Genomic DNA, 7,180 nt, shown 5'->3' with positions numbered 1-7,180 from the left:
TGTAGCTGATGACGAAGTTAAGGAAATACTACGAAATTTGGATCTTGAAAATTTGATTGATACATTCACACAAGTAAGTAATCATTGTTTATTTAATTCATGGACTCGTGCTAAGATAAACTTCTTTATACAAATATAAAATCTTATTTTTATAAAAGAGCGAATTAATATAAAGACATTAAAAAATTTGACAATACCTATGATCAACGAATTGATCCAAACAATAGGTGATAGAGCCATTTTTATTGAATATTGGCAACGTAATTTTAGCAGGCTATTAATAAGTTCTGAAAATAAAGAAAAAGATGCTCAGCCTACATTTAAAAAAAGGATAAAACCGATTTGTTTCTTTTAAAATTTAAAGTTTCAGAATGAATTTATAAGTTCTTGTTGTTTATTTATGTTATATATATACTATTCAATTTTAACTTCCAGAAATTAGATTATGAAAATACTGATGCAGATTTAATTACTACTACTTCAAATATTGAAAAAGAAAATGAATTGAAGAGAGAAAATTGTTTTGTAAGAAAATCAGAATTTATTAAAAATACTTTTTTATCAATAAAAGGAATTCTCTCGAAACAAAAATTAGGTTTAAGAATTATTACAGCTTATGAAAGACAAAAAAACTTCACTGAAGCTCAAAGAAATAAAATTAGCGATATAATACTTACTTATATTGATGAAATATTTTCAGAGTAAGTTTGTACAATTCATTTTATTTATTTAATATTAAATATCATAGTGATCATAGTTAGCGTAGTATATACTTTCACAGGTTGCCAAATGATATAGCAAAATATGTCGCTGAAAAAATTTGTGAGACTTTTCCAACTGAAGTTGTAAAAACTTATTATATTTCTCCAGTAAATAAGAAAAATGCGGTAGATAACAAATCTAAAGCATCTAAAGGCAAATTGGTATCAATGTGGAGAAATAAGAGAAGCAGAAATAAAAATTTTATGGCGAAATTGAAAAAACAATAGGAGAGGTTGCGAACGATGTTCCAGATGGTAGCATTATATTTATTTATTTATATGTATAATATTTATACATAATATGTATGTATAATATTTAAATTTAGCTGTTGCAAAATTTTTATTTTTTATAGAAAAAATTGATGAAAAAGTTGTTGAAAGTATGAAATGGTTAGAGGCTAATGAGGCTCCTTGGACAGAGGTTCTATTACATTGGTCTACAACATATGATTTAAGAAAAAAAGATCTGTACAATAACCAAGATAAAGATTTGTCTAATATTTTTTCTAAATGGACACATTACAAACATCCACAAGGTTATAACCTCATAATCCAAGATTTCAGCAAAATGTCTCTCTCAAACGTTGCTTTAAGCGAATCAAATTTTAAACGTTTTCTCAATATTATTCTCCAAAATTTTTCGATTAATCCTAAGGATGACGATGGATATCAAATACTCAATAAAATAAAAGAAGAAGACTTGAATAATGGTATTTATTTTTTTATTATTATTTATACGTTATTACAAATATCAACATATTAGATGGAAAAAAAATCTATTATATGTTTTAGACAAAAAAATATTAACGATGTTTAAACTTTAACCTCATCTAATACCTCCGAAAACAATGAAAAAAATAGATGGAGTTTATAAAAGAGCTTCTTTTTATGCTGACGAAAAATGCATAAGGATTGTGAAAGTATGTATTTATAGAAAATTAAATTTTTTTATGGTCTATTCTGTTTAAATTATATTTGGCTGTGGATTTTCTTCATTTTCTTTATTTCTTTATCATATTAGTAAGTTTGTAATACGCCGAATTTTGCACATTTTAATTATATTTATTTTTTTAACTTTAAATACCGAAATCGGTCGATAGACACTGCATATGTAGAGAGATAGAAAGAAAGATTAGAAGAGGCAGCGTTCCATTACGCAAGGATGTTTTTGATTGGCGGCGCTTAATGTGCTGATGCTGCATGTTGCATGTGTAAAGAGAAAGAAAACGTAAAGAGATAGAAAATGCTTATTATAATGTTCTATTAAAATGCGCAAAACAAGGCCCATTGAAAATTTGATAAACAATATATCTACTACATTGTCATTTTAATTATTTCTTGTTTTTCTTTCAGGTTGCTGGAAATGTTACTTTAATAAGACATGAAGCAAAGCAGCAAGCCTAAATGTTAAAAATTACGCTTCAGCCGTATATCATTTATGTCGATGGAGAAGATCTGCATGAAATATATGTTTGTGTCGATGACATTTTGTATAAAACAAATAGTGCTTTAGAAGCTATTGATGTCTGCTTTAAAGCATTTTAAGTTTTTCATGTAAAATATCCATCAGCTTGCGAGCACTTATGGTTATTAATTCAAAAAGGTATTTATATGTTCGATACTATATATGATGCAGAAATACCTCATATACAAAATGTGTTGAACAAAGTAAGTCTTAAGCTCGATGAAAAGGACACAGATACTTCTGATGCCTACGAATTATCAGATTAATGTTAAATCTTTTGTTTTAATTACATAAAATTCCTTTAATTTACAATTCCTTTAAATTACGTTTAATGCTTAATTTCTGAGTGTTTTAAAATCAGATTTTTATTTTTTATTTCAAAATAAATTGTTTTTTTTTTGCGAAAAAATATTTATAATCATGGACCTTGTCATGCAACATATAAGGTTAATACATAAGTTTATGTTAAATTCTACTATTACATGTAAGTTTGACAATTGTGATGATCAGTTTACTAATGTTTATTCTTTACGGAGACACATTCTCAATAAACATATATCAGAAACAAAATTAGCTTTAAGTATAACTTTAAAGCAAATAAGTGATATTGTTTTTGATACAGACGCTTCTGAATTTTCTGATGCGACTTCAACTATTTCTAATTTTAATTCGAACAATTCTAATGAGGGTCAGGAAAAGATTTATAAGACGATTGAAATGAATGATTCTGTAAATGATGAAAAGTTTGATACTGACATTTACCAATCAACTGTTTTTAAATCGGCTCTTTGTACTGTAGTAAAACTGTATGCTGACTTAACATTAAGTACAGAAACAATACTTAAAATTATTAAAACTGTAAGTGAAACTTATTTAGCAACGAGTATACAAGCTTTACAGCAGTGTTGTAAAAATAACAATAATTTGAACATTTCGTTAAACATAATAAAAAATGCTTTTGCGTTCCTTAAATCAGAGAAAAAGACTTTCAAGTATTTAGAACAAATAAATTGTCTTTTTTTGCCTAAAAATATAATTGTTCGGGCATATTTGAATTTCGGAAAAGTCAGAAAAATTTCCCAAAACAAAGTTTATGTAGTAAGTTAAGTTTCATTCCCTTAAAATTTGTTTTAAAACGTTTTTTGGGACTCCCAAATGTGCTCGATGCCATAGATTCATTTGTTGTAAAATGCAGAATAAATAAAAATTTACAGTCAGTTTTTCAAGGACAATTTTGGGAATCTTCGTTAAACGAAACAAGTAGACTTATTCTTCCTTTCATAATTTATTTTGACGATTTTGAAATCAACAATCCATTGGGTTCTCGAAAATGTAAAAATAAACTTGGGGCAGTGTACTGTTGTATTCCATGTTTGCCACCAGAATACGTGAGTAAGTTAGAAAACATATTTTTAGTCCAATTGCATAAATATGAGGACCATAAATTGTTAGGTAATAACAAAATTTTTATTAATGTTATTAATGAAATTCGAGAGCTTGTAAGTCATGGGATTGTTATAAATAAAAATGATAAAGAGAAAAGGGTTTTTTTCAAATTATGTTATATAGTAGGGGATAACTTAGGTTTAAATACTATTCTTGGGTTTAGTAAAAATTTTAATCAGTCGTATTGTTGTAGAATATGTGTAGCTACTAAAGAACAGATACAAAATGTGACACTAGAAAATTCCCAAATTTTAAGGACAGTTGATAATTATTCAGAACATGCTTCTAAACATTCTTTTGGTGTAATTGAAAAATGCATTTTCAATGATATCCCTGGATATCATGTAATAAACAACGCGTCAGTTGACCCTATGCACGATATACTTGAAGGCATTTGCCGCTATGATATGGCTAAAGTTTTGAGCAATCTCATTGATAAATATAAGTTCTTTACTATAGAAATATTAAATGAAAGAATTTGTTCAGTTCAAGTCGTGATAAAAACGTAACTCTCGTTTTAAAACATGAATCAATAAAAAATAAAAAAATTATTCTTACTGCTTCGGAAATGCATTATCTTGTTGATAGTTTGGTTATTTTTGTTAGCGATTTAGTCCCTATAGGAAACCGTGGAAACTGTATCTCATGATGCGTCAAATCACTAATATTGTTTTATTCGATATTATTTCTAATGAAATAATAGATGTTTTTTCATCCACCGTCTCGCAATATTTGAAATTATACTTGGGGCTTTTTGAGGGTAAACTCAGAATAAAACATCATAATTTACTTCATTATGGTCAGCTAGTAGTCGATACAGTATTCTAGAGACAAAATGAAGTAAAAAATCTTAATAGAGAAATATTGAGGTTACAATAGTTTTTGAGTTATATAAGTGATCAAAGTTTGCTAATAATATTGCGTAGAATTCGCGCCCTCAGACTCGTAACTACATTTACACACGTACTGATCATCTGTTATTGCTGACAAATACCCAGCAAACAAAATGATGCAAACTTTGCGCAAAGTTTGCAGCAAACTCGAGCATGCCTTTACAGCAAAATTGTGACAAGATGTGTCCACAAAAAGCTTAGCTTTTGCTGGCAAGGCTTGTCGCAATAGTGTGATGCATATTTTACGCAAATAATAGAGCAAACCTTGCCGTGTACGGCATGATAGCAAATTTGTGATAATTCTCTGTATAGGATGATTCAGAAACTCTGCGACAAACTCTGAGAAACGATAAATCTCGCAGAGAGGAATATTTTTTGTGAAGCAATCCATCATGTTTTCTGACGCATCGTTTAAGAATATGCGACCGAGCAGACAAGAATCTTAGGTGGCATTTATTATAATTATGAGATAATGATAATATATAAATAATTGAAATGAATTCATAATATAATGAATATATGAATTTTATATATATATATATATATATATATTTTTACATTTTAAGTAAACAATAAACGGATGATTTAAACTTTTTTAGACATTTATCTGTCCGATCTAAGAGAGACAATGAGTCCAATATCTTAATTCCCTATGTTTGGGATTGTATCAGTAATTGAACTGATAGAAATAATTATATTTTTAATCTTCTGTCAGTTGCTTTTTGCAAGCTTTATATACTTCTCATGACTAAAAATCAAATACGAGATGGATGCATATAGCGCGTCGCATAACGATGAACAAACGAACTATCGGCTGAATACTATATTTTTGTAAAGTTTGTAACAAAGTAAAGTTGTAAATTTGCTGTCATGCCATGCATGGCAAGGCTTGCTCTATTATTTACGTGAATTTTGCATCTCGTTGTGCCAGGGTATACTTTGTTCTGTTCTTTTCGTAAATATGTTATCATATTGTGTACAATAAGGTTTGCTCTGTTCTTGTCGTAAATTTGCTATTATAGCGTGTATAATAAAATTTGCTATTAATTGATGTAAAGTTTGTGTTACACCGTGAATAGCATCATACATGTTCTTCTTTGCGTAAAATTTACGAGCAAACCTTTTTCTATTATTTACACTTACAGCATCGTAAGACAAAAAATGTTGCCGTCAATTTGCTTCAAACTTTTTGACAAACCAAAACAAAACAAACGTTTGCTAGATAATTGTTGTCAAAATTAAAGCAAACCTTGTCGCAAAGCTTTGGCAAAACATGATTTTAACATTCTTGGCTATCTGGGTAATTACCAAATATTTTCCGATTAATTAATTAATCAATAAAAAAAATTAAAATTTTTTTTATTACACGATTAACTAGTAATCAGAGTATAAAATTTTGTTGTTGTTTGATTAATCAGTAATTATAGCGAATCTTTTTAGATTATTTGATTAATAAGTAATCATAGTGGACAATTTTTTGATTGCTTGATTAATAGTAATCATAGTAAAAAATTTTTTGATTGTTTAAGAGGTCTTTCTAGTTTGACGCTCTGAAAATAAAGACGATTTTTGGGAACTTTTTTAAAAGAAAGTATAAAACATATTAATTCTAAACTTTGCACGTTTAGTCAATAACATTTCAAATATATCCTGAATTTTTTTCAAACAAAAATATTAGTTTGTTTCGGAGTTATAGTAGGCCCACCACAATGCCTAAAAAAAAATGGCGAACATGATTTCAGCTGTTATAATCACCTAAAATAAAAGATCAAAAAGATTCTTAATCTGTATAAGTGTGGTTATTGTGTGAACTAAAACTAAATCTATATTTGCAAAATTCAAATTTCGCGACTTACAAACCCAACCAATTGTTTTGTGAAAAATGGATTTTTTTTTTAGATGCTGCCATTTTTTATTTTTCAATATTTTTTTGTTTTAGTTCACGCGACAGCCATACTCATATAGATTAAGAATCTTTTTGGCTTTTTTTTTAATTTCAGATAATTATAACGGTTGGAATCATGTTCGCCACGAATAACAATTTTTTTTAAGTCACCTTGATTGGATTACTATAACTCCAAAATGAACAAATTTTTGTTTGAAAAAAGTTCAGGATATATTTGAAATGTTTTTTAATAAACGTGCAAAGTTTAGAATTAATGCTTTATATTTTTCTTAAAAAAAAAATTAACAAAAATCGCTTTATTTTCAGAGTGTCAAACTGGGAAGACTCCTTAAGTAATCAGTAATTATACTAGAAAAATTTAGGGCTTACTGCGTGTGAAATCAAGTTTCAATGTTTATGTCAAGAGCAGAAAAACGATTTATTAATTTTGCATACTTATCCTATTATCAAATTAGCATTTCTTAAATTTATACTTTGTTACCATCTTCAGCTCCAGTCGAAAGAATGTTTAGTTTTGCCACAATATTTAACATTGCGAAATCGTCTTACAGATGAAAACAGAAAAAGAATACTTTCAAAAGCGAATTGTATCTTTAAAAACACGTAAAAAATAAAAAAAATACTTGATATTGTGCCTCTTTTAATTCTCATCAGATTGATAATATTTCTTTATATACCATTCGATGTTTACTTCAGATACTGCACTGAT

At 27.9% G+C, this 7,180-nt stretch overlaps 1 pseudogene; it reads left to right on the top strand.

The window, feature by feature from the left end:
- Nucleotides 1-199: 199 nt before the first annotated feature.
- On the top strand, nucleotides 200-2,492 carry LOC138932220 (uncharacterized; annotated as a pseudogene).
- The last annotated feature ends 4,688 nt before the right edge of the window (nucleotides 2,493-7,180 follow it).

The sequence above is a fragment of the Polyergus mexicanus genome, unplaced genomic scaffold, assembly GCF_030449975.1.
Source record: "Polyergus mexicanus isolate NDT 795.1 unplaced genomic scaffold, iyPolMexi1.0 SCAF_1, whole genome shotgun sequence".
Classification (NCBI taxonomy): Eukaryota; Metazoa; Arthropoda; class Insecta; order Hymenoptera; family Formicidae; genus Polyergus; species Polyergus mexicanus.
This window is presented reverse-complemented; position numbering and strand designations above follow the sequence as displayed.